This window comes from Pongo pygmaeus, chromosome 18, assembly GCF_028885625.2.
Source record: "Pongo pygmaeus isolate AG05252 chromosome 18, NHGRI_mPonPyg2-v2.0_pri, whole genome shotgun sequence".
In the NCBI taxonomy this organism is placed as follows: domain Eukaryota; kingdom Metazoa; phylum Chordata; class Mammalia; order Primates; family Hominidae; genus Pongo; species Pongo pygmaeus.
This window is the reverse complement of record NC_072391.2, coordinates 30,927,214-30,954,610: the sequence shown is the minus strand read 5'-3', so window position 1 is coordinate 30,954,610 and position 27,397 is coordinate 30,927,214. Positions and strand designations below refer to the sequence as shown.

The following is a 27,397-nucleotide window of genomic DNA, read 5'->3' as shown; positions in this document are numbered from 1 at the left end:
CTTATCAAAGTCACTCTCGACTTCTACATCACTAAATCTAATCTTTTTTCTTTTTTAAAAAATTATGTTTTTAATTTTAATTTTTATATTTTTTAGAGATAGGGTCTTCCTCTGTTGCCCAGGCTGGAGTGCAGTGATACAATCACTGTAACCTTGAACTACTGGGCTCAAGCAATCCTCCCGCCTTAGCCTCCTCCCGAGTAGCTAGGACTACAGGTGCATACCACCATGCCCGGCTAGTATTTATTTATTTATTTATGAGACAGAGTCTTGCTCTGTCTCCCAGACTGGACTATAGTGGCGCCATCATGGCTCGGTGTAGCCTCGACCTCCCAAGCTCAAGCAACCCTCCCACCTCAACCTCCTGAGTAGCTGGAACTACAGACACGTGCCACGATGCCCGGCTTTTTTTTCTTTTTTATTTTCTTTTATAGAGATGGGGTCTCATGTTGCCTAGGCTAGTTTCAAACTCCTGGCCTTAAGTGATCCTCCTGCCTCTGCCTCCTCAAGTGCTGGGATTACAGCTGTGAGCCATCGCGCAAGCCCTATTTTTTCTTTTTCTCTCACTTTTTGTAGAGATGGGGGTCTCCCTATGTTTCCCTGGCTGGTTTTGAATCCTGGGTTCAAGCAATCCTCCTGCCTCGGCCTCCCGAAGTGCTGGGATTGCAGGTGTGTTCCAATGCGCCTGGCAACTGAATCTAATCTCGTTTCCCTGGACTGTTCACATCTTTGAAGCAGGTGGACCACGCCCCCTCTCCTCGCGACACTTCCTTGGTTTCCGTGACTGCCCAGGCTCTCAGTTTCCCTCCCACTTTCCCAGCTGCTCCTTCTCTGCCTCCCTCGCTGGCTTCTCCTCCACATGATCTCAATACCGTGGAGTCCTCAAGGCCCTGTCCTGGAGCCTCTTCTCTCCCCTCCCTCACATGTGATCTCATGGCTTGCAACACCATCTTTTTACCAATGACCCTGAAGTTCCACCGTCAGCCAAGAGGCTCCTCTTCTGAACTCCAGACTCTCATTATGATGTCCTCTCTTGACATCTTCACTTGGACACCTCACCTACTTCTCAAGTGGAAAATATCTGTGGCAGGATTTTTTTTTTTTTTTTTGAGACGGAGTCTCGCTCTGTTGCCCAGGCTGGAGTGCAATAGTGCAATCTCCTTTCTGCAACCTCCGCCTCCCAGGTTCAAGCTATTTTCCTGCCTCAGCCTCCTGAGTAGCTGGGACTACAGGTGTGTGCCTCCACGCCTGGCCAATTTTTGTATTGTTAGTAGAGATGGGGTTTCACTGTGTTGGCCAGACTGGTCTTGAACTCCTGACCTCAAGTGATCCGCCCGCCTCGGCCTCCCAAAGTGCTGGGATTACAGGCGTGAGCCTGTATTCTTGATGTTCTCACCAAGTCTTTTCCTCCCTCGAATCTGCCCATCATCCATGCACCTCTGCAATCCCCAAAGCCCAGATCACCCCAGATTCCCTTCCTCCTCTGACCCATCAGAAAATTCTGTGGATTTGTCTCCAATGTTTGTTTGTTTTTATTTTATTTGTAGTTTTAGAGACAGGGTCTTGCTGTGTCACCTAGGCTGAAGTGTGGTGACACAATCACAGCTCACTGCAGCCTCAAACTCCTGGGTTCAAGCAACCCTCCTACCTCAGCCTCCTGAGTAGCTGGGACTACAGGCCCATGATACCATGCCTGGCTAATTTTAGAATTTTTCTTTTTCAGGGATAGGATCTCATTATGTTGCCCAGGCTGGTCTGGAGCTCCTGGGTTCAGGCAATCCTCCTGTTTCGATCTCCTAAAGTGCTGGGATTATAGGCATGAACCACTGTGCCCAGCCTCCTAAATATGTTCAGAAAGCACTTTCTTACCTCCCCATCTCCAAAGCCACCCACCACTGTGACCTCCATGTTGGCGTCCTCTATTCATTCTGGCCCATCACCATTGATTCTCCCAAGCATAGCCTGAAATATCCTTTAAAATGTCAATCAGATTATACAACTTCCCCCATGTAAGAGCTCTCAAAGTCTTCCCAATTCCATCTGGAACAAAATCCATCTCCTCACCATGGGTGCCAAGGCCTGCATGGCCTGGCTGTTTCTGTCCCTCCTGCCCTGCCTCTTGTCACTGTCCCTGTCATTTGCTCTGCCTTGGCCACACTGAGCCCTCCCTGTGCTCCTGCCTACCTGTTGCTCTCAATTTGCTTTGCCTGAGCTGCTGTTACTACCCCTCGCCCCACTGCTGGCTACTTCTCATTCTCTAGGTCTTAGATGAAATATCCTCATCTCCCTGTTTACCGTATGCAAAGCAGCTGTCTCCACCATCCCTGGTAATTTCCTTCACAGTGGGCTTTGAACCTTGACGATTTGTTTATTTGTTCACTTGTGTTTTGTTTGACTCCCTCATTAGATATAAACCCCATGAGAGCAGGGATGGTATTTTCAGTCCAGTTTCTGGTGCTAGCCCACAAAAGCTATGCAACGAAATTTGTTGAGTGAATGAATGAATGAGCACATTGGGCATCTATTATGTACTGGATGCTTTCGTGTAGACTGGACTATATTTCCCAGCTTTTCTTGCAATGAGCTGTTCTGGCCAATGCATGTGGGCAGAAGTAAAGGAGGCCATTTCCAGCTTTGGTTCATAAAAACCTCATGTGTGGTCTCCACTCTTGTTCTTCATCTGCAAGCTGGATGCAGAAGATACAGCAGTGGCCGTGGGTGATGACAGAGTTACAAGATGAGAGGAGCCTGGATCCCTGAAAGATCACGTGGAGCAGAGTCTCCTCCATCACCACCCCCACCCCAAAACACACACATACCCAGAACATAAGGCTCTTCTGTGTTGAGCCATTACAATTGCCAAGCTTATTTATTCCAACAGCTTGCCGCACCTTAATTAATACATCAAAACACCAGATGTAGGTGGCTGGTGAACATTACTGTGGGTGACGCGTTTGCTGACAAATTTTCATCAAATGCAGATGTGTTCTCTGTGGTGCTGTCTCTTGCATCTTCCCACAACAGAAGCCGAGGGCACAGTGCTCACACCTCTATTATAGCACATTGCGCTGTCTGTTCGAGCGTGTGTTGTTTTTGTCTTCACTAGGCTGTGAGCCCCTCCAGGGACATGGCTGTGTCACATTCATCGCAGTGGCCTCAGCATCCAGTCCCCAGGAAGCCTCAGGGGAAATGTACTGAATCCACAAAGGAGTGAACTGGTCACCTGCCCCCCTTCATTGCCTTTCTTTCCCTACAAATGCCTGAGAAAGTCCAACTCTTTAATTTTGCAGAGACCCAAAGAGAAGTGACTTCCCCAGGATCACACAGAAGCGGGATGCACCAGAATTAGCCTGCCCAGGGCTGCTAAACAGGGCTGCCCAGTCCCTGCTATTCTAGGACTGAATCCTGGAGCCTACCAGGGGCTGGACCAAGGCTGGGAGAGGCGAGGCGGGGTTGGCTGGGGGCAGCCACAGATTTCTCTAAGCCCCCAAGGTGACCCCACCCAGCCTCATTGCCCCACTGCCCCTCCTCCAGCAGCAAAGAAACACTCCAGAGCCTTCCGTCCCACCCTCCCTAGCCAGCACTGGCTCCTGCAGCCTGGGCGGACACATCACTCAGTATTTTTAGCTTCACCACCTGGCACCTGTGGTCACTGTCTCTGCCCAGCCTGGCCCTGTCCCCTCCCAGGTCTTAAAGGGCCAGAACCCGCCAGCTAGAAAGGAGACCAGCTCCTGCAAACATAGGCTACCATACTCCCAGGGCAGGAGGCGGAGAGACATCCCCTACAGAGAGTCCCCAGAATCAGAGGTGGGAGATGAAAGGATGAGGGAGGAAGGGGCACGAGTTCACGGCTGCCAACCCTAAGGCCTATGCCTGTCTCTTTCTGGGGCTTCCCAAATGCTGGTTTGCTTAAGTTGTTCACCTGGAGGAAACTGATCAACATTACACATCCATCCTAAGACCTGAAGCTGCAAAATCTCTGAGGCGGGGTCTGGGAGTGTAGTACTTTTTAACAATTCAACTCAGATTATTCCCATGCTCTCTCTCTCTCTTTCTCTTTTTTGAGACAGGGTCTCACTCTGTCACCTAGGCTGGAGTGCAGGGGCGTGTTCATAGCTCAGTGCAGCCTTGAACTTCTGGGCTCAAGGGATCCTCTTGCTTCAGCCCCTGGAATAGCTGGGACTACAGGTGCATGCCACCATGCCTGGCTAATTGTGTGTGTGTGTGTGTGTGTGTGTGTGTGTGTGTGTGTGTAGACGGGGGTCTCACTGTGTTGCCTAGGCTGGTCTCCAACTCCTGAGCTCAAGCAATTTACCCGCCTTGGCCTCCCAAAGTTCTGGGGTTACAGGTGTGAACCACCACACCCCGCCTGATGCCCTATCTTTCAAAGTCACATTCGTTCGTTCATTCATTCATTTATTCATTCAACAAGCATTTTGAGTGTTCACTATGAACATGGGGTTCTATCATGAGACCATTGCTTAGGAGTTCAAGAAGCCCTTCTGCACCTATTATTTTCCTTGCCTGTCCTCACTAGCCCCTGTTTTGCCTCGAGTCTTCCCCATTGCTTGCTCCAGTGCCTATGGGTCAGGCCCCTGGCTCAGCGTCCAGGCCCTCTGTGATCTGGCCCTGTTCTGCCAGCCTCATCCTCACCATCCACACTTTGTTTCTTATTTGCACCGAGCCTTCCCTCTTGCCGTTCCCACTGCCTGCGATGCCCTTTCCTCAGCCTCTCTCGCCCCTGGGAGGGCACTTGCACGTTAAGACAGACCTGGTGGGCCTCCGATGGCTCCTGCGGGCAGAGGTGGTCCGTCTTGCCTCCTGACTTCCTAGGCACTGTGCACCCACGCCCATCAAGATGCCCACGACTCTGTGCAGAACTGACCTGTCTTCTCTTTTGTCTCTCCTAGCAGGCTGTGACCCTGTGAGCCAGGTTCCAGTCCCCAGCCCAGGCCCTGGCAGTCTGTGGGTGGCCAGTCACTGTGTTGAATGTTAAGCTGACAACCATAGCAGGGAACATCCTCCCATTTTGCAGATGAGGAGACAGAGGCCCACGGAGCGGTAACTGTGGACCCAGAGTCCAAAAGAGAAAGTCAGGGAGGAACCCAGCCTAGGCTGCAGGAGCCCATGCCTGGCCCGCTTGTCCTGGAAGGGTCCTGGAGGGGGAAACTGGCTTGGCCCATGCCTGCCTTTCTCCCCACCCAGGGCAGGGCAGTGCTGACTCAGACAGTGACGGAGGCGCAGGCAGGCTGGGCTGGAGCAGAGGTGACCCCTGTCTCCCCTGCAGATCACTCCCAGAGCCTGTGGTCACAGCTTGGATAATGTACTTGGCTGGAGCCTGGGTTTCCCTGCAGGTGGGGGTGGGGAGAGCTGGCTAAAGGAACAACGATCTCTAGGGCATGAACTCCCACTGGGCCCCAGGCACAGCCCTTCCCTCCACATAGGTATGCAGAACTCATACCTGCTCCCGCAAACATGTACACAGGCTCACAGTCACACACGGTCACCCCCAATACTCAGTCACGCAGCCACACAAACCACTCTCTTTCTCCGTCTCTCTTTCACACACACACACAAGCAAATACACATGCACGCATTTTCGCTTATGAATTCAACAAAGATGAAACACCTGTTAGGTGCTACTGCAGTGCAGGATGGAAAGGTGGCTCTCAGGTTAGGGTGGGACAGGGACATCCAGGAGGGCTTCCTGAAGGAGGAAGCATTGCAGCTGGGCCTGGATGGAGGAGAACGGGGGAAGAGAAGTCTGGGCAGAGTTTCACTGGAGGTGAATACAGGGGAACAGGGTGAGATGAGGTGGGGAGTGTCGGCCCCAATCACGCAGGCCTTGAATGCTCAACCAAGTGTTAACTTCATCCCACGGGAGCTGGGAGCCATGGAGGGCTCTGAGCAGGGGAGGGACATGCTCACTGTGGGAGAGGATGTGAAAGCCACTCTGGGGCTAGGGTGGGGGAGATTGGAAGGAGGCTGTGGCAACAACCAGGTAAGAGATCTGAGATCTGAAGCAGGAAGTGGCAGTGGGTGGTAAGCAGTGGACAGAGAGAGATTGACTTGAAGCAAGACTGCCAGGCCCACAGGCACCCTGGGTCGAGCGCTGTGCCCACCTGGCTGCCCACCCACTGGCCACCCACGGGCACTGACCTCCGCAATGGGACTTCTTCCAGCAGCTCCTCCTCCTCCTCCCTGTGGAAGCAGACGAAGCAGAAGGCCGGCACATCATCGACTCCGCAGCCCGTGGGCCAGGCCGGAGGCAGCTCCAGGACAGAGCAGGGGTGGCCGGGGGTGGCCTCCGCAGCATCGTCGCCAGCCTGGGCAGGAGTCCCCGAGCCAGGGTGCTCCAGGGTCAGCAGCCCGTCGGCTTCAGGGCTCCGCACTTGCCCGCCCACCACCTGTGCCTTCTCACTCAGGTTGCCCGTCGCCTCGGTGGGTGGAGGAGCCGGGGGCTCTGTCTGATGGGGGCTCCTGTCTTGACCCGTGGGGGTTCCAGCCACGGGGCTGGGCCCTGGGAAGCAGTGTCCAGCCACCTGGACTCCGAGGTGGCTAGTGGGCGGACGGAGGTCTGGGAGTGCCCCCCCAACTGCCCCTGTGGAGCCCTAGGCCCCCCGGCTGCCCACTCTGTGGCTGTCTGTCAGAGGCAGGACTAGGAGGGCAGGCTTGCAGGTATCCTGTGCCCCAGTCCCCCTGTCTGTCCAGCCGTCCGCTCCTCCCAGTCCAGCCAGCACGGCCGCAGAGGTGCCTTCCCTAAGAAAGTTTGTTCTCCTCGGCTGGGGTGGGTGGCACGGGTGGCCTCCAGGAGAGAGGGTTGGGACCTGCAGCTGAAAGATGGGCAAGGGCCAGGTGAGGCTGGCACGGTGCCCACGCTGTCCTCGAGAAAAGTTCTGACCCCTGGAGTCCCGGTCCCGGCTCGGCTGCAACTGGCGGCTCTCCTGGCTCCCTGCTCTCCCCAGCTCCAGTGGCTTCTCTGGCAGACTGGCTGGGCTGTGGGTATTAATAGCTCCACATTCACGCTGAGAAGCCTGGAGGTTAACTCCTTCTCTGCCAGAGCTGGGGAGGCCGGCAGGGCGGGCGGGTGTGGCCAGGCAGCGTGGCGAAGTGGCCTCGGGGAGCAGAGGGAAGGGCGGTGCCTTGGTCCTGCCCCCTCTGTGAGCCTGGCTGCTGCAGCAGGACCCTCAGTGCCACCTCCTGCCCACAAGTCTCTGTGCCGCACTGGTCTCCCGGGGCTTGGGAGTGTGTGGGCCACCTGACCCCTCCACACGTACCTCCAGGAAGCTGGGGGGCCCTGGGAGGGGGCACTGGGGGCTCAGGGCAGCCCCTCTGGGATAGAAGGGGCTCAGGGCTTCAGGGAGCATCCCCACTCACACACTCACCCCTCAACTTCCTGGGTCCTCCTATGTTCCCTTAACAGTCACCTTTGCCAACCCTGGCCCAGTTCTGGGGCTGGCTTCAGTGAGACCCAGCGACGAAGCAGGCACACTGCCTAGCGTATTTTATTGAGGAGTATGGGAAGAGGGTGGGAGTGGGGGAATCATAAGAGAATTTGTTTGCCTGAATTTATTTATTTATCTATTTATTTATTTATTTATTTATTTATTTATTTACTTGAGACAGGGTTTTTCTATGCTGCCCAGGCTGGTCTCAAACTCCTGGGCTCAAGCGATCTTCCCATCTCAGCCTCCCAAGTAGCTGGGATTACAGCTACTGCACCAGGCTTGGAAATGTTTATTGAGCACCTTTTTGGTGCCAGGCACCGTGCTGGACATGGGCACGCAGCAGTGAAGTGGGCAGGTGCCATTCCTCTTTGGTGGGTTTGGGTGTCACTGCAGGAGGTGACACCAGTGGAGCTGCAGCATGCCTGCATAGCGCCATCATGTGAATTAGGAAAAGGTGCTTCCCGCCAAGCAGGTACAGCCCCAGCACCAGCTTGTAGTGTGGACCCAGGCTGGCTTTCGGCCCCACTCACCTCCTCTGCAATTGACAACATGTACCACCATTCATAATGGCTCTGGAAGCACCCGTAAACAAAGGAAAAATAAATTCAGATTGTCCAAAGTGCTACGAAAGAAATAAAACAGGGACATGTGACAGGCTGATGGGGAGGTAGTTAGATGGGGTGTTCAGGGAACACCTCCCAAGAAGGGAACACTGGAGCTGAAACCTGCAGGAGGAGGAGGAGGAGGAGGAAGGAGGAACCAGCCAGATCTGGAGGCAGAACATTCTAGGAAGAGGTGCAAAAGCCCAGAGGCAAGAACTGGCTTGGCATTTGAGGAGGAGAGTGAGAGGCAGAGATCTTTAAGCCGGGCCTTGAAGAGTGAGTAGAGTTTTCCAGGGGGCTCAAGAGAGGAGGTATCGCCAGCAGAGAGAATAGAGTATGCGAAGGCTCAGATGCATGGAAGGCAGGGACGGTGCGCTGCAAGGCACCAAGAAGGCAGAGGTGATGCAGTTGGAGATGCGTGAGGGATTGGTTCTGGAGCTGCCCACCCAGGGCTTTGAGGAGGAAGGGTGGGTGGGAGGAAGATGGAAGTGGGAACTCAGGTCAGCTAAGGGGCTGAGGAGTTTGGAGGTGGGGAAGCAGAGAGGCTTGGAAGGAACCATCGATATATGTGGAACTGAGTTCCACTGGCTGGAAGAATAGGTCTGGGACTCCTTGGCCCAGAGAAGGTGGAGGCTTGGAACAGAGCAGCCATGTACAGTTGTTTAGGCTGTGCACAATGCACAAGGACACCCTGGCAGATAAGAGCCGGTTGGGGATCAGGGAGAGGGGAGGGGAGGGGAGGATGGATGGGGGGTGGTATCCAGCCCTACCTCTGCTCTGCCAAGACTTGCACTTTTCAACTGTGACAGCGTGGGGAGTTGCCTTTTTCTTATTGGCCCACCCAAAATGGTGCTTCTTTCTTATTGGTTAGTCTGAAGGGTGCCTTTAAAAAATTAGTCCCCCTAGGCTGAATGCAGTGGCTCAGGCCTGTAATCCCAGCACTTGGAGAGGCTGAGGAGGGTGGATTGCCTGAGGTCAGGAGTTCGAGATCAGCCTGGCCAGCATGGTGAAACCCCATCTCTACTAAATATGCAAAAATTAGCCAGTCATGGTGGCGCACACCTGTAATCCCAGCTACTCAGGAGGCTGAGATGGGAGAACCGCTTGAACCCAGGAGACAGAGGTTGCAGTGAGCCGAGATCGTGCCATTGCACTCCAGCTTGGGAGACAGTGTGAGACCCTGTCTCAAAAAAAAAAAAAAAAAAAGAAAAAATTAGTCCCCCTCGAAGGGTGCCTTTTTCTAATTGATCTATTCAGAGGGCATGCATTCATTTTCAAATTGGTCCGCTCAAAGGGGTGGCCTCTTCCAATTGCTTTATCCAAAGGGGGTGCTTTTTTCCGATTGGCACAAAGGGGTCCCATAGACTGGGCTGCGGGAGAGGCCCCAGTGGCCCAGGCTCTGCTACGGACCTGCTGTGTGACTCTGGGAGTCACTGTCCCTCTCTAGAACCACAGACTGAGCAAGAGGCCAGCTGGGCCAATCGCTGCACTGTGCAGAGGTGGAGAATGAGCCCAGAAAGGGGCAGCAACTTCGCTGAGGTCACACAGTGACACACAGCAGAGCTGCCAGCCCTGACTCTTGCCTCCGTGCTCTATCCTCCCTGCTCCAGCATCGGCTTAGGTCGCTGGCTGCGCCGTGGACTTGGTGTTTCTTTAAGGAGAGGACAGGGAATGAGAGGGGACAAGAGACAGGGAGGGGAGGGCAGCCTAAACTATGGCTCCCTGGCGTGGGGGTCAGAAGGGGTCAGGGTGCCCCAGGCCTCTAGAAGCCCTTTCCCGCCTCTCCCCAGCCCCATGGGGTTGTCATTTGCAGATGTTAATTATTCACGATGCTGCTGCTTTGCCTGGTTTTAATGCACTTTGATGGTGTTCTCTAGCTAATGGGGAAAATCAATAGGTCTTAATTCTTAGTGGCTGTGAAGCTCTGTCTGTCTCCTGTTTGGGTGGCTGGGCCTGGCTCTTCTGCTGGAGGTAGTGGGTGGAGGCTCCGACACAGTTCACAAGAGCCTGAGACTCCACCTTTCCCTCTCCCATCCCCGACCCTCTTCTGATGACAGCCTAGGGAAGGAGGATTAGAGTCACCATGCAGCTCCAAACTCTGCCCCTAACATCTTGGAGGGTCTGACCCCTTCAATCTCAGCCATTTGCCACCCCTCCCAGAGGGATAGTGGTTCCCTCTGCCTCCCCCGAGTCCCTCCTGGCCCCTGAGCCAGACCTATGGGCCATACCATGGGACAGCAGGGGCCATGTCACAAACTTCTGGGGCCAGAGCCAGGCCTGTAGCCCTCGGCTCTGTTGCTTTGGGATGTGGGAGAGTTTTCCTCTCACCACTCAGGGTCAGCCCTCGTCACCCTCCTGGGTGCAGGCCTGGCTTACAGACCTGTCTTGAGGAGTTGAAGGAATCTGGCCTGGGCCCCACATTAAGAACCTTAAACGTAGACTTACTTGGCTGGTTTACAGTGAGCCTAGATCAAGCCGCTGTACTCCATCCTGGGTGACAAAGCGATACTTCACCTCAAAAAAAGAAAAAGAAAAACAGAAAAACAAAACATAGACCTGTGGTATTATCTTTGCATGCCGTCATACACTCAGGCATGACAGTTTCTCTGATGGGATTGAAAGCTAAGACATTCATGGGACGTCATCCGGGAAACCTTCCTTCTCAGACCACACCCTCCTCCGCTACCCCGTGGTGGTCAATGTCCTGTATGAGTCCTGTAATTATCTTGTGAATGGAACAGCTATCTGGCACTGTATTTGTGTGTTTGTATTAAGAGTGTTCATTACAGCTGGGCGCGGTGGCTCACTCCTGTAATCCCAGCACTTTGGGAGGCCGAGGCCTGTGGATCACCTGAGGTCAGGAGTTCAAGACCAGCCTGACCAACGTGGTGAAACCCCGTCTCTACTAAAAATACAAAAATTAGCTGGGCGTGGTGGCAGGCGCCTATAATCCCAGCTACTCAGGAGGCTGAGGCAGGAGAATCACTTGAACCCAGGAGGCGGAGGTTGCAGTGAGCCAAGGTCACGCCACTGCACTCCAGCCTGGGCGACAGAGTGAGACTCCGTCTCAAACAAACTAACAAACAAAACCAAGACAAAACAGGAGTGTTCATTAGGCAGATGTAAACATTTAAGATACACCGTGGTTTTCATAATGCTGTTTTTGGTATTTTTTAATGTTTCCAAAACACAATGAGCCTCCAAAAAAGGAAGAGGCCTGAGGTAGCTCGGCCTTGGGGAGGCCCTGCCCGCTTCCTGGTGGACCCAGGCCCTTCCTGATGGAGCTGAGGCCCACCCTTGGCTGGCTGGAAATGCTCGGGCCATTTAGAGGATCTGTCCTCTGGGGCCCTCACCTATCACTGTAGCTGTCTGGAACCCAGGACCCAGGGCTCGGAGAATGGCATCTGCCAAGTTTCATCTGTTCCATCTGCCCAGGCCCCACCTAGGCATGATCATAGCTCACTGCAGCCTTGATCTGGGCTCAAGCAATCCTTCCACCTCAGCCTCTTGAGTAGCTGGGACTGCAAGCATGTGTCACCATTCCCAGCTAATTTTTTTAATTTTTAATTTTTGTAAAGATGGGGGTCTCATTATATTACCCAGGCTAGTCTTGAACTCCTGGCCTCAAGCAATTTTCCCACCTCAGCCTCCCAAAGTGCTAGGATTACAAAGCATGAGCCACCTCGCTGGGCCCCTGGTTTCCTAGTAGAAGTCTTACTTGAATTAAAGTTTATCAGCATGTTGTGGCCGGGGAAGGTGGCTTATGCCTGTAATCCCAGCACTTTGGGAGGCGAAGGCAGGTGGATCACCTGAGGTCAGAAATTCAAGACCAGCCTGACCAATGTGGTGAAACCCTGTCTCTAAATATAAAAAATTAGCCAGGCGTGGTGGCGCATGCTTGTAATCCCAGCTACTTGGGAAGCTGAGGCAGGAGATTCACTTGAACCTGGGAGGTGGAGGTTGTAGTGAGCCGAGATTGTGCCATTGCACTCCAGCCTGGGCAAAAAGAGTGAAACTCGGTCTCAAAAAAAAAAAAAAAGTTGCTTCTTCATTTTGTCAAGGATGCCAATGTCTTCCCAGAAGGAGGTTGTGAATTGCATCACATTGAAAAAAGTTATATCCTGAGCCAGGTTTGGGCCAAGTTTTCTTTATCACAAGGTAGAATTTTGTTTTTCAGGTAGCAGTCCAGGGGTTGGTAGTCTTCTCAGTCGAAAATGGCTTATAGGCATCATGCTCACATTTTGGTCCTCAAGAAGGAAGAAAGATGGAGTGATGCCTAAGTGACACTCCTTACTCCTACTCATTTTCTGTTAGTGAATAGTTGGTTCCTCGCTGCAAGGGAGACTGGGAAATTCAGTCTCTAGCTGCATGGCCATATGCATTGCTAAAGGTGCAAAGGTGGATTACTATTGAAAAGAGGAAGGGAGAATAGGATACAATTAACAGTCATAATCTAATTCATAGCGGAGGTTCCAAATCTTCCTCTCTGCCTCAAACTCTGTTTAGTAACCCATTTCTTGCGCTTTTTTTTTTTTTTAGAGTCTCACTCTGTCAGAGGAAATACATGGAGCAACCAACCTATATTGGATCGGGGGACAGGGCCTCCAAGACCTAGATTATGCAATGTGTTTGAATATACTAAGAAGAGCCTTTCAGTTTTGTCAGGAAGGTTTGTGAATGCACTGATAAAGCCAAAATGAAAATATTAAGCAATGGTTAACTCCGGGGAAAACAAAAAGTTGCACAAAAATGGAAATGCCATCATGGTATACTGTGTGGCTGAGCTGTTAATATTATCTACAAAGGTATAATAATATAAATACCAAAACTTATTTTAACCAAAAAGGTTATATAATCATATTTAACCAAAAAGGTTATGTAACCATATTTAACCAAAAAGGTTATATAACCATATTGGGAGGATGAAGACAGTATGCATGTGTGTGGAAGAGGAGGGATAGGATATTAGAGAATTGCATTTTCTTTTTCTACAGTAGGAAGTAAGATCAAAACCAGAAAGATCAAGAAATAGCTGTGTTCACAGATTCTTTAGAATCTTGCCATTCAGAGAATAATCCATGGACCAGTAGCATCAGCATCACCTGGGAGCTTATTAGAAATGCACAATCTTGGAACCTGCCCCAGACCTGCTGAATCAGAACCTGTATTTTAACAAGATCCCTGGGTGATTTTCATGTTGCTTAGAGTTTGAATGACCTTGACTTCCAAAGACAACAGCAAACAGCAGGATCAGCTAAAAGAGTTGAATGCATTGCCTAATTTAGAAAGAGAAGAGTTGGAGTGCAGAGCAGCAGGATAAGGGGCTGCTAATTTTTGAGATACCTCCTGTAGCTTTGAGTTTTAAACTATGTGGAAGATTTATGTTGCTGAAAAAAAGTAAATCGTGTGCATGAATTCAAATCCCAATGCTGGCTGGGTGTGGTGGCTCATGCTTGTAATCCCAGCACTTTGGGAGGCTGAGGTGGGAGGATCACTTGAGGCCAGGAGTTCGAGACTAGCCTGACCAACATGGCAAAACCCTGTCTCTACAAAATACAAAATACAAAATATTAGCCAGGTGTGGTAGTGGGCACCTGTAATCCCAGCTATTCAGAAGGCTGAGGCAGGAGAATTGCTTGAACCTGGGAGGCAGAGGTTGCAGTGAGCCAAGGTCGTGCTACTGCACTTGAACCTCGGTGACACAGCAAGATTCCATAAACAAACAAACAAACACACAAACAACAACAACAAAAACCAATCTCAGTGCTACAAAAAGGAATACAAAGGCTTCCTCCTACTAGAGGCCCCCAGGCTGTCCTTTGCCTTGTCAACAGTTTCTAGAGCATCCTTCCAGAACATTTCTCTGCACATCCAGGCTTTGTGTGTGTGATTATCCTGTTTGTCATTTATTTTTATTTTATTTTTTGAAATGGGGTCTTACTCTGTCACCCAGGCTGGAGTGCACTGGTGTAATCATAGCTCACTGCAGCCTCAACTTCCCAGGTTCAAGCAATCCTCCCACCTCAGCCTCCCAAGTACCTGGGACTACAGGCATTGCCACCACGTAATTTTTTAATTTTTTGTGGAGACAAGGTCTATCTGTGTTGCCCAGACTGGTCTCGAACCTGTGGGCTCAAGTGGTCCTCCCACCTTGGCCTCACAAAGTGCTGAGATTACAGGCGTGAGCCACCGCGGCTGGCCCTGTTTATTATCATTATCATTACTATTATTATTTCACACATGACAGCACATGCAATGCACTGTTGGGCACTGTGCTATCTTCACTTAACAATAGCTTGAAGATTGTTCCATATATGTGCATATTGATCTGCTTAATTCATTTACAGATTGCTTTTATACGCTATTACAGGATGCGTGGTATTGTAATTTGTTTAACTGCTCCCCTACTGATGGGAAATCAGGTTGTTTACAGCCTTCTTCTATTACACACAGTGCTACAATGAGCATTTTCTAACCACAATGTAGTGTAGGGTTAAGGGGACAGAATGTCTGGGGTCGGAAACCTAGGGGTGCCGTGAAAGCCAGTTATTTGTCCTCTATGAACCTCAGTTTCTATAGCTGTGAAATGAGAATGAAGATGATATTTACAGTGCCTACTATGTGCACTTATATTCTAGAAACAGCGGGTTTGGGAATGAACAAAACTAATATAAGTCCCTGCCTTTGTGGAGTTATATTCTTGTGGCAGGAGATAGATAACAAATAAGATAAATTAATAAAAATAGGCCAGGTGCAGTGGCTCACGCCACTAATCCCAGCTCTTTGGGAGGCCGAGGCGGGAGGATTACTTGAGGTTGGGAGTTCAAGACCAGCCTGGCCAACGTGGTGAAACTCCGTCTCTACTAATACAAAAAATTAGCTGGGTGTGGTAGCACGCATCTGTAATCCCAGCTACTCGGGAGGCTGAGGCAGGAGAATCACTTGAACCCGGGAAACAGAGGTTGCAGTGAGCTGAGATCGCGCCACTGCACTCCAGCCTGGGCGACAGAGTGAGATTCCATCTAAAAAAAAAAAAGAAAAATAAATTAATAAAAATGGATGATGATAATAAGTGATGAAGAAAGTGGAGCAAGAAGAGGATGGAGTGGGAGGTCTGCAATGTTAGGTAGGTGGCTGCAGATGGCCTTACTGATAAAGTGACACTCGAGTGGCATGGACCTCAAGGGGCTGAGTAGAAAGCTCTGCAAATCCTTGTGGGAAGAGCATTCCAGGGAAAGGAACACGGATAGGAAACTCACTACCTCCCATAGAGCTGCAGGCAATTAAAAGGGCTCTTTATTAGTCAGAGTTCTCTAAAGGGACAGAACTGATAGGATAGATGAATATTTGAAGGGGAGTTTATTAGGAGAATTGACTCACACGATAACAAATGAAGTCCTACAATAGGCCGTCTGCAAGCTGAGGAGCCATGAAGCCAGTCCAAGTCCCAAAACCTCAAAATTAGAGAAGCTGACAGTGCAGCCTTTAGTCTGTGGCTGAAGGCCCGAGAGCCCCTGGCAAATTACTGGTGTAAGTCCAAGAGTCCAAAAGCTGAAAAACTTGGAGTCTGATGTTCGAGGGCAGGAAGCATCCAGCACGGGAGAAAGATGGAGGCCAGAAGACTCAGCCAGCCTAGTGCTTCCACATTCTGCTGCCTGCTTTTATTCTAGCCACACTTGCAGCTGATTAGATGGTGCCCACCCAGATGGAGGGTGGGTCTGTCTCTCCCAGGCCACTGACTCAAATGTTAATCTCCTTTGGCAACACCCTCACAGACACACCCAGGATCAATACTTTGCATCCTTCAATCCAATGAAGTTGACACTCAATATTAACCATCACAGCCTCCCTCCCTGTACCTTCCACCTCCTGGCCCTTAGTCTGTCCTTGGGGATCTATACACAATAAGAAGAATCCCTCTCCTGCATGCTGCAGCTGTTCCATCAAATGCCAGCAAGAGAGCTGGCCCTGCCACGTGGCCTTGTGTTGAGATGGAGCTGTCCAAAGAACTATGGTGGCTCCCTGGTGGCCTCAGATGCCCAGCCCAACGGGGTCAGTCCCTAGCCACAGGGGACTCTGCCCCCTGGTCTGGATCCTTCTTCTGGACAGTTGTGTGGTGGGGAGGAGGAACCAGGAGAGAGTGGGGGCTGGGAGTGCCATCTTAGGGTGAGCACACTTGGCTCACAGAGAAGTTTGGCAGCGTGGGCAAGCTGTGTGCAGACCTCAGCAAGGTGGGATATGTGAGAACAGCCCTCTTAGGCAGTTGTCAGCTCTCCTTCTATTTATTTATTTATTATTTATTTATTTGTAAATAATTTTATTATTTATTTATTTATAAATATAAATTATTTATTATAATACTAAATAAATATTATTTATTTATTTATAAATATAAATTATTTATTATAATACTAAATAAATATTATTTATTTATTTATAAATATAAATTATTTATTATAATACTAAATAAATATTATTTATTTATTTATAAATATAAATTATTTATTATAATAATAATATTATTTATTTATTTATAAATATAAATTATTTATTATAATAATAAATATTATTTATTTATTTATTATTTATTTATGATGGAGTCTCGCTGTGTCGCCAGGCTGGAGTGCAGTGGCACCATCTTGCTTCACTGCAACTCCACCTCCTGAGTTCAACGGAATCTCCTGCCTCAGCCTCCTGAGTAGCTGGGATTACAGGCATACGCCACCATGCTTGGCTAATTTTTGTATCTTTAGTAGAGACAGGGTTTCACCATGTTGGCCAGGATGGTCTCGATCTCCTGACCTCGTGATCCGCTCGCCTTGGCTTCCCAAAGTGCTCGGATTACAGGCATGAGCCACCACACCCAGCCTTCTTTATTTTTTTATCTTTTATTTTATTTTACTTTTTAAAATAGAGATGGGGGTCTCCCTATGTTGCCCAGGCTGGTCTGGAACTCCTAGGCTCAAGCGATCTTCCTGCCTCAGCCTCCCAGAGTGCTGAGATTAAAGGCGTGAGCCCCTGTGCCTGGCTTCAGCTCTCACTTCAGAGAGTAAGATCCGTTTCAGAATTTCTCTGCAGACATCTTTAGGACGGCAATCTGGTTGGAAGAGGAAGAGAAGTGCTGGGGAGTTTGTTTCAAGGCAGCATTGGAAGACAGACGTGCTGTTTAACTCAGAGTATGTTTATTTTATTATTATTATTATTATTTTCTTGAGATGGAGTCTTGCTCTGTCGCCCAGGCTGGAGTGCAGTGGTGCGATCTCAGCTCACTGCAACCTCTGCCTCCCTGGTTCAAGTGATTCTCCTACCTCAGCCTCCCCAGTAACTGGGATTACAGGCACCTGCCACCACGCCCGGCTAATTTTTGTATTTTTAGTAGAGACGGGGTTTCACCATGTTGGCCAGGCTGGTCTTAAACTCCTGACCTCAGGTGATCCACCAGCCTTGGCGTCCCAAAATGCTGGGATTACAGGCGTGAGCCACCGTGCCTGACTTAGAGTATGTTTATTTGGGAGGACTTGGTGGGGGGACAGAAGAGCAAGTGGTGGGAGGGCTAAAGTGCCCCAGGCCACCCAGTAGCATCACCATTGCCCCAGGGTCACGGGAACAGGAAGGACTCTGGTGTCCTCACTCCCCGAGCCTCGCAGTCTGCCTCCAGCACGGAGTCTAGCAGAGAGCGGCTAAGGTGGTTTGCACAGTTGCAGCCTCAGCATTGCAAAGATGACTATGAAAGGGGTAGGTTTGAACTTAATATCTGACACATGGGCGTTTCAGGTCATGAGGAAGGGCCAGGTGTGGTGCTCACGCCTGTAATCCCAGCACTTTCGGGGGCCAAGACAAGAGGATCAGTTGAGCCCAGGAGTTTGAGACCAGCCTGGGTAACATGGTAAAATCTGGTCTCTAAAAAAATAAAAAATTAGCTGGGCGTGGTGGCACATACCTGTAGTCCCAGCTATTCCAGAGGCTGAGGCCGGAGGATCGCCTGAGCCCAGGAGTTTGAGGCTGCAGTGAGCTTCCAGTGCCAGTGCACTCCAGCCTGGATGACAGAGCAAGACCCTGTCTCTAAAACAAGACAAAAACAAAGCAAATTAGTGAGGAAAAGATGGGCTACTTGATGGTCTTTGGAGAAATATAAAGCTGTATTCACAGTTACTAGATACCTTACTCTTTAAACCCTAGGAAACAACAGATGGATCAGAGATTTCAAAGTTAAAAATAAAGCTATAAAAGAATTAGAATAAAATGTAAATGGTTAAAAAAGATCTCGATGCAAAAGGCTTTTCCAGGTGAGAACGAAGTTCAGAAATCATAAATTTGACTAGAAAAGGCCGGGCGCTGTGGCCCACGCCTGTAATCCCAGCACTTTGGGAGGCCAAGGCGGGCAGATCACTTGAGGTCAGGAGTTTGAGACCAGCTTGGCCAACATGGGGAAACCCCATCTCTACTAAAATACAAAAATTAGCCGGGCATGGTGGCAGGCACCTGTAATCCCAGCTACTTGGGAGGCTGAGGGAGGAGAATCGTTTGAACCTGGGAGGCAGACATTGCAGTGGGCTGAGATCACACCATTGCACTCCAGCCTGGGCAACAGAGACTCCGTCTCAAAAAAAAAAAAAAAGGAAAATTGTCTATGCAGCAAAAGCTACCATATGCAAAATAAACACAAATAGCAAATGATTTTAAAAGTGCGTAATGCAAAGGACAGATAAGGGGTAATATCCATAAACCAAAATTAGCTCTCACAAATCAGAAAGAAATGGACTGTGAATCCAATAGGAAAAAGAGCAGCCTGGGCTCACATCTTCACATCCTTAGTCCCAGCACTCTGAGAGGCTGAGGTGGGAGGATTGCTTGAGCCCAGGAGTTTGAGACCAACCTGGCAACATGGTGAGAATCCATCTCTACAAAAAATACAAAAAAAATTAGCTGGGCATGGTGGTGGTTGCCTATAGTCCCAGCTACTTCAGAGGCTGAAGTGGGAGGATCACTTGAGCCCAAGAGTTTGAGGCTGCAGTGAGCTGTGATTGCGCCACTGCACTCCAGCCTGTTTCAAAAAACAAAAACAAAAATGAAAACAAACATTACGCCTGTAATCCCAGCATTTTGGGAGGCCAAGGTGGGTGGATCACCTGAGGTCAGGTGTTTGAGACCAGCCTGACCAATACGGTGAAACCCCGTCTCTACTAAAAATACAAAAAAACTAGCCAGGCGTGGTGGCATGCGCCTGTAGTCCCAGCAACTCGGGAGGCTGAGACAGGAGAATTGCTTGAATCTGGGAGCCAGAGGCTGCAGTGTGCCGAGATCCTGCCACTGCGCTCCAGCCTGGGCAACAGACGGGGACTGTATCTTTAAAAAAAAAAAAAAATGAAAGAAAAGAAAAGAAAACAAACAACAACAACAAGAAACAAAACAAAACAAAACAAAAAAAACCAAGAAAAGAGGAAAAAAAGGAAAAAGCAGAGAATGTAAACTGGTAAATGGAAATAAAGAAATATAAATAGCCAGTAAGTATGTGGGGAACGATACTCATCTTCTCTCGTTACTGAAGGGTCTTTGCACTTTCTATGCCTTTGCCTGCGACCCTCCTTCCCCAGGTAGCAACAGCAGCTTGCATTCAATTCCTTCAGTTCTGTGTCAATCAAAAATCTAAGGGCTATTATGGCTGAGAGCGGTGGCTCATGAAAATCAAAATTTGTATGTGTGTGTGTGTGTGTGTGTGTGTGTGTGTTTGAGATGGAGTCTCACTCTGTTGCCCAGGCTGGAGTGCAGTGGCATGATCTTGACTCACTGCAACCTCTGCCTCCTGAGTTCAAGTGACTCTCCTTCCTCAGCCTCCGGAGTAGCTGGGATTACAGGTGCCCGCTACCACGCCTGGCTAATATTTTTGTATTTTTAGTAGAGACAGGGTTTCACCATGTTGGTCAGGCTGGTCACGAACTCCTGGCCTCAAGTAATCCACCTGCCTTGGCCTCCCAAAGTGCTGGGATTACAGGTGTGAGCCACGGTGCCCGGTGGACTTCTAGGCTTCTTGCTTGTGGATCTAAATAGATGGTTTTGCTAGTCACTGAAATAGGGACACCAAAAGAGGATTGGGTATGGAGGACCCTGAAGGCAAGCTTGTCCTCCTGATGAGCCCCAGGGATCTTGGAAACATCTAGGCGAGGTTGTGGAGCAGGAAGTTAGATGTATGGAATTGACTCCAAGATGAGGTTTGGGCTCTGTATAATTGCGGGACTCATTGGTGTAGAGATGGTAACCAAGCCTGGGTGCAGTCGCTCACGCATGTAATCCCAGCACTTTGGGAGGCCTAGGCGGGCGGATCATGAGGTCAGGAGATTGAGACCATCCTGGCTAACACAGTGAAACCCCGTCTCTACTAAAAATACAAAAAATTAGCCAGGCGTGGTGGCACGCGCCTGTAGTCCCAGCTACCCGGGAGGCTGAGGCAGGAGAATTGCTTGACCCCGAGAGGCAGAGATTGCAGTGAGCCGAGATTGCACCACTGTACTTCAGCCTGGGGTACAAAGCGAGACTCCGTCTCGAAAAAAAAAAAAAAAGAAAAGAAAAGATGGTAACCAAAGTCCAAGGTGTGGCTGGGTCAGTGCCTCACACTTGTAATCCCAGCACTTTGGGAGGCCGAGGCTGGAGGATTGCTTGAGGCCAGGAGTTTGAGACCAGCCTGGGCAACATGGTGAAAACCCATCTCCATTGAAACAAACCAAAAACAAAGTCAAAGTGAGTGGGATCAATGAGGGTCAGTGTGGGTTGAGACAAAAAGAGGGCTTAGGACTTGCCTCCAGGAACCCCGATATCTAATTGCCACGTAGGAGGATGAGCCCCCAAAGGGAATGGAGGAAGGGAAGCCAGGATCATCGCAGAAGTCACAGGATTCAGCTTTGCATGAAGGAGGGAGAGTCAATGATCCTGAATACTCTTTCAGAGGCCAAGATAGATAAAGACTTAGAAACAAAAGTCCACTGGATTTAACTTTGATGTCAGAGAAAATGCTAATCCAGGGTTTCTTCACTTTGTCACTGTTGACATTTGGGCTGGATGATTCTGGGTCGCAGGGGGCTGTCCTGTGTGTTAGCAGCCTTCCTAGCTTTTATTCACTAGATGCTAGTAGCACCCCATCCCTAGGTTTTTTTTTTTTTTTTTTGACAGAGTCTCACTTTGTCACCCAGGCTGGAGTGCAGTGCAGTTCAGTGGTACAGCCTCAGCTCACCGCAACCTCCGCCTCCTGGGTTCAAGCGATTCTCCTGCCTCAGCCTCCCGAGTAGCTGGGACTACAGGCACACGCCAACATACCCAGCTAATTTTTGTATTTTTAGTAGAGACGGGTTTTCTCCATGTTGGTCAGGCTGGTCTCAAACTCCTGACCTTAGGTGATCCGCTTGCCTCGGCCTCCCAAAGTGTTGGGATTACAGGCATGAGCCACCATGCCTGGCTCCATCCCTAGTTGTAAACATTGCTTCCAGATGTTGCATAACATCTCTTGTTGGGAAAATCGCCCTGGTTGCAAAGCCCTGCGTTGGCGTTGTGTCTTGGGTAGGCATCCAAATGTGGCATTACATAGTTCTTTCTTTTTTTGAGGCAGGGTCTTGGGGCACTCAGGCTGGAGTGCAGTGGTGCAATCGTGGCTTACTGCAGCCTCAACTTCCTGGGCTCAAGTGATCCTCTCACCTGAAGCCTCCTGATTAGCTGGGACTAATTTTTTGTATTTTTGTATTTTTTGCAGAGACGAGGTTTTACCATGTTACCTGGGCTGGTCTGAAACTCCTGGGCTTAAGCGATCTGCCTACTTCGGCCTCCCGAAGTGCTGGGATTACAGGCGCGAGTCACCGTGCCCAGCCTCTTATTGCTTTTTTCACTTAACGGTATATCCTAGAGCTCTTTTCATTACTAGAAGCGTTTTCTTTTCATTACTAGAAGCCTTCTTCATTATTTTATGGCAACAAAATATTCTGTTTTGTGGATTTACCATAGTTTATTTCATCACTTCCCTATTGATGATTTTGATGATTCCCTAGGCTGTTTCCAATCTTCTAACAAGAAAGTCAACAGTACCAAGCCACACACACACACAGACACACACACACACACACACACACAATTTTCATTTATGTCAAGTAGCTCTTTAGCACAAATTCCCAGGAGTGTTCAGAAAAAATAAATAAAGGAAAGAAAAAAGAAAATCTGAGCTATCTGATCAGGAAAAAACATCCCCAGAAATGAGACTGCTGAGTCAAAGGATAAATGCATTCGGAATTTTGCTAGATAATGCCAAATTGTCAATCACAGGAGTGGCAGCAATCTGCACAAGCCATTAGAAACGTACTCAAGAGCCTATGTCTCCTTCACCTCAATAGAGTCAAAAGGAAAATGACAAACTAGGAAAAAATATTTGCAACTCGTATCACAAATGAATGGCTATTCTGTCTAAGAATTATTGGCTGGGCGCAGTGGCTCACACCTATAATCCCAGCACTTTGGGAGGCCGAAGTGGGCAGATCGCTTGAGTCCAGGAGTTTGAGACCAGCCTGGGCAACATAGGGAGACCCCCATCTCTACAAATAAGTAAATAAATAAAACATTAATGAGATGGATTCAATTGAAAGTGATTGAAATACAGAAGTGAGAAGTTCCTGAGAAGGTGGAAGTGGGTGAGATTCAAGGCCAGGTGTAAGTGTAAGTGTTTGCCCCAGTTTCTTTTCTTTCTTTCTTTCTTTTTTTTTTTTTGAGACAGAGTCTTGCTCTGTCGCCAGGCTGGAGTACAGTGGCGGGATCTCAGCTCACCGCAACATCCGACTCCCTGGTTCAGGTGATTCTCCTGCCTCAGCCTCCCGAGTAGCTAGGATTAAAGGCACGCGCCACCACGCCCAGCTAATTTTTGTATTTTTAAGTAGAGATGGGGTTTCAGCATGTTGGCCAGGATGGTCTCGATCTCCTGACCTCATGATCCTCCCACCTCGGCCTCCCAAAGTGCTGGGATTACAGGCGTGAGCCACCGCGTCTGGCCCCCAGTTTCTTTTGTTTTTGTTGTGTTTTTGTTTTTTTGAGATAGAGTCTCACTCTGTCTCCCAGGCTGGAGTGCAGTGGCATGATCTCAGTTCACTGCAACCTCCGCCTCCCAGGTTCAAGCGATTCTCCTGCCTCAGACTCCTGAGTAGCTGGGATTACAGGTGTCTACCACCACACCCAGCTAATTTTTGTATTTTTAGTAGAGACGGGGTTTCGCCATATTGGCCAGGCTGGTCTCAAACTTGTGACCTCAAGTGATCTGCCTGCCTCGGCCTCCAAAACTGCTGGAATTACATGTGTGAGCCACCGTGCCCGACCCTGCCTCAGTTTCTCCGTTCATAAAATGGGGGTTCTCGAGCTAACCATGAAAGGCACCTAGCACTGTTCTTTGCCAAATGTAACTCATCCCTTTGCTGAGATCCAGGGCAGACTGGGCTTGGGGCCACCGGGCAGAGGCTGGCCTTGGGAACAGGCCTTGTGCACAGGTCCTCCGAGTGCAGCCTGGAGGATGGTCGGTGTTCAGTGGAGGGCCTGAGCCACTCCTGGAGCCTCACCATAGAACAGGAAGGGAGACCTTTAGCAAAGCCGGAGGAGGGGAACCTGCGGGCCTGGAGCCATCTCTTTGTAAGTCCACCCACACCCTTCTTCAGCTCCACCAAGCCCACGATGGGGACAGATTGGCCCTAAATTTAGCTAAACATCAGGCCCAGACGGAGCTTTTAAGAAGCACAGTGCACAACAGCAGCCATGAGCTCCGTCAGTGGAAGCCCCTGGTTTACAAAAGAAGAAACAGGCTGAGAAAGGGCAGGGGGCTATTTCCAGAGCTACACTGCAAGTAGGCCTGACTACTGATAACAAGTGTGTATTATGGGCTGGAATGTGTCCCCCTCCAAATGCATATGTTGAAGTCCTAACTCCCAGTGCCTCAGAATGTGACCGTATCTGGAGATAGCACCTTTAAAGAGGTAATTAAGTGAAAATGAAGTCATTGTGGGGAGGGGGTCCCAATCCAATATGACTGGTGTCCGTATAAGAAAAGGAGATTAGGGCTGGGTACAGTGGCTCATGCCCATAATCCCAGCACTTTGGGAGGCCGAGGTGGGTGGATTACCTGAGGTCAGGAGTTCGAGACCAGCCTGATCAATATGGTGAAACCCTGTCTCTACTAAAAATACAAAAATTATTTTTAGTATAATTTAGGGCGTGGTGGCCTGTGCCTGTAGTCCCAGCTACTTGGGAGGCTGAGACAGGACAATTGCTTGAACCGGGGAGGTGGTGGTTGCAGTGAGCCGAGATCACGCGCCTGCACTCCAGCCTGGACGACAGAGCGAGACACTGTCTCAAGAAAAAAATTAGCTGGGCATGGTGGTGAGTGCCTGTAATCCCAGCTACTTGGGAGGCTGAGGCAGGAGAATTGCTTGAATCCAGGAGGCAGAGGTTGCAGTGAGCTGAGATCGCGCCACTGCACTCCAGCCTGGGTGACAGAGCAAGGCTCAGTCTCAAAAAAAAGAAAAAAAGGAAGAGGAGATTAGGACACAGACATACAGAGGGAAGACCACTTGAAGATACAGGAGGAAAATGACCATTTAAGGCCCACTCTGGTGGCTTAAATCTATAATCCCAACGCTTTGGGAGGCCAAGGCAGGAGGATTGCTTGAGGCCAGGAGTTTGAGGCCAGCCTCAGCAACACAGTGAGAGCCCATCTGTCTTTTTTTTTTTTTTTTTTGAGACCAAGTCTCACTCTGTTGCCCAGGCTGAAGTGCAGTGGTGCGATCTCAGCTCACTGCAACCTCCACCTCCCGGGTTCAAGCGATTCTCCTGCATCAGCCTCCCGGCTAACTGGGACTACAGGCGTGAGCCACCACGCTCGGCTAGTTTTTTGTATTTTTAGTAGATACAGGGTTTCACCATGTTGGCCAGGCTGGTCTTGAACTCCTGACCTCAGGTGATCCGCCCGCCTCCGTCTCGCAAAGTGCTGGGATTATAGGCATTAGACATCATGCCTGGCTGAGCCTGTTTCTTAAACAAAATTGGCTCTCTGCTCCTCCCATTTGACAGACAGCTGCATCTTCTCTCACATCCCTGAGATAGCATGGTGAACGTGAAGGTTGGAACCAATGGATTTGGTCGTATTGGGTGCCTGGTCTCCAGGGCTGCTTTTAACTCTGGTAAAGTGGATATTGTCGCCATCAATGACCCTTCATTGACCTCGACTACATGATCTACATGTTCCAGTATGATTCCATCCGTAGCAAATTCCATGGCACTGTCAAGGCTGAGAACGGGGAAATCCCATCATCATCTTCCAGGAGCGAGATCCCTCCAAAATCAAATGTGGAGATGCTGGTGCTGAATACGTCGTAGAGTTCACCAGCACCTTCACCACCATGGAGAAGGCTGGGGCGCACTTGCAGGGGGGAGCCAAAAGGGTCATCATCTCTGCCCCTCTGCTGTCACCCCCATGTTTGTGATGGGCATGAACCATGAGAAGTATGACAACGGCCTCAAGATCGTCAGCAATGCCTCCTGCACCACCAACTGCTTAGCACACCGTCCAAGGTCATCCATGACAACTCTGGTATTGTGGAAGGACTCATGACCACAGTCCATGCCATCACTGCCACTCAGAAGACTGTGGATGGCCCCTCCAGGAAACAGTGATGTGACAGCCACGGGGCTCTCCAGAACATCATCCCTGCCTTTACTGGTGCTGCCAAGGCTGCGGGTAAGGTCATCCCTGAGCTGAATGGGAAGCTCACTTGCATGGCCTTCAGTGTCCCCGCTGCCAACGTGTCGGTCGTGGACCTGACCTGCCACCTGGAAAAACCTGTCAAATATGACGACATCAAGAAGGTGGTGAAGCAGGCATCTGATGCCCCCTTAAGGGCATCTGGGGCTATACTGAACACCAGGTTGTCTCCTCTGACTTCAACCGTGACACTCATTCTTCCACCTTCGACGCTGGGGCTGGCATTGCCCTCAACGACCACTTTGTCAAGCTCGTTTCCTGGCATGACAATGAATTCGGCTACAGCAACAGGGTGGCAGACCCCATGGCTCACATGGCCTCCAAGGAGTAAGACCCCCGGACCACCAGCCCCAGCAAGAGGACGAGAGGAAGAGAGAGGCCCTCACTGCTGGGGAATCCCTGCCACACTTAGTCCCCCACCCACCACACTGAGAATCTCCCTTCCTCACAGTTTCCATGCAGACCCCCTGAAGAGGGAGGGGCCTAGGGAGCCCCGCCTTATTTTGTACCATCAATAAAGTCCCCTGCACTCAGCCAATCAATCAATCAATTTTAAAAAGATGATCATCTACAAGCCAAGGAGAGAGGCCTCAGAAGAAACCAACCCGGCCGACACCTTGATCTTGGTCGTCTAGTCTCCACAATTGTGAGAAAATAAATTTTTCTTGTTTAAACCTCCTAGTCTGAGGTACAGTTGTCCCTTGGTGTCCCTGGGGATTGGTTCCAGGACCTCCCACATATCAAAATCGGCAGATGTTCAAGTCTTCATATAAAATGTTATATTATTTGAAAATAATCTATGCGACATACTTTAAAACATCTCTAGGTTACTTAGAATACTTAATACAATGCAAATGCTATGTAAATAGTGGTTATACTGTATTTTTTATTGTATTTTATTGTATTGTATTTCATTGTTTTTAGAGACAGGGTCTCTCTCTGTTGCCCAGGCTGGAGTGCAGTGGCGCAATCAGAGCTCACTGCAGCCTTGAACTCCTGGGCTCAACTGATCGTTCCACCTCCGCCTCCAGAGTAGCTGGGACTACAGGTGTGTGCTACCATGCACAGCCAATTTTTACAAATTTTTCTGAAGAGACGGAGGTCTCATTTCGTTGCTCAAGCTGGTCTCAAACTCCTGGCCTCAAGTGATTTGCCTGCCTTGGCCTCCCAAAGTGCTGGGATTACAGGTGTGAGCTACTGAACTCAGCCTAGTATTGCTCTTTTTTTTCTTTTTTTGAGATGGAGTCTCACTCTGTGGCCCAGGCTGGAGTGCTGCAGGACAATCTTGGCTCACTGCAACCTCTGCCATCTGGGTTCAAGTGATTCTCGTGCCCCAGCTTCCCGAGTAGCTGGGATTACAGGCATGCACCACCATACCCAGCTAATTTTTGTATTTTTAGTAGAGATGGGGTTTCACCATGTTGGCCAGGCTGGCCTCGAACTCCTGACCTCAGGCCATCTCCAGCCTTGGCCTCCCAAAGTGCTGGGATTACAGGCATGGGCCACTGCACCCAGCCTATTACAGTTTTTTTTTTTTTTTTCCAGATATTTTTGACCTGTGGTTGGTTGAATCTGTG

The 27,397-nt window shown here is 49.8% G+C and overlaps 1 protein-coding gene and 1 pseudogene across 1 annotated transcript in view; one reads left to right on the top strand and one right to left on the bottom strand.

Annotated features, from left to right (window-relative positions):
* SBK1 (SH3 domain binding kinase 1) overlaps positions 1 to 6,211 on the bottom strand; it is a 64,144-nt gene extending 57,933 nt beyond the window's left edge. The window contains exon 1 of the mRNA XM_054454390.2: positions 6,160 to 6,211. The gene's annotated coding sequence lies outside the window, so the exon portion shown is untranslated. The remainder of the gene's footprint in view (positions 1 to 6,159) is intronic.
* Positions 1,144 to 26,712, top strand: LOC129015553 (glyceraldehyde-3-phosphate dehydrogenase-like; annotated as a pseudogene).
* The last annotated feature ends 685 nt before the right edge of the window (positions 26,713 to 27,397 follow it).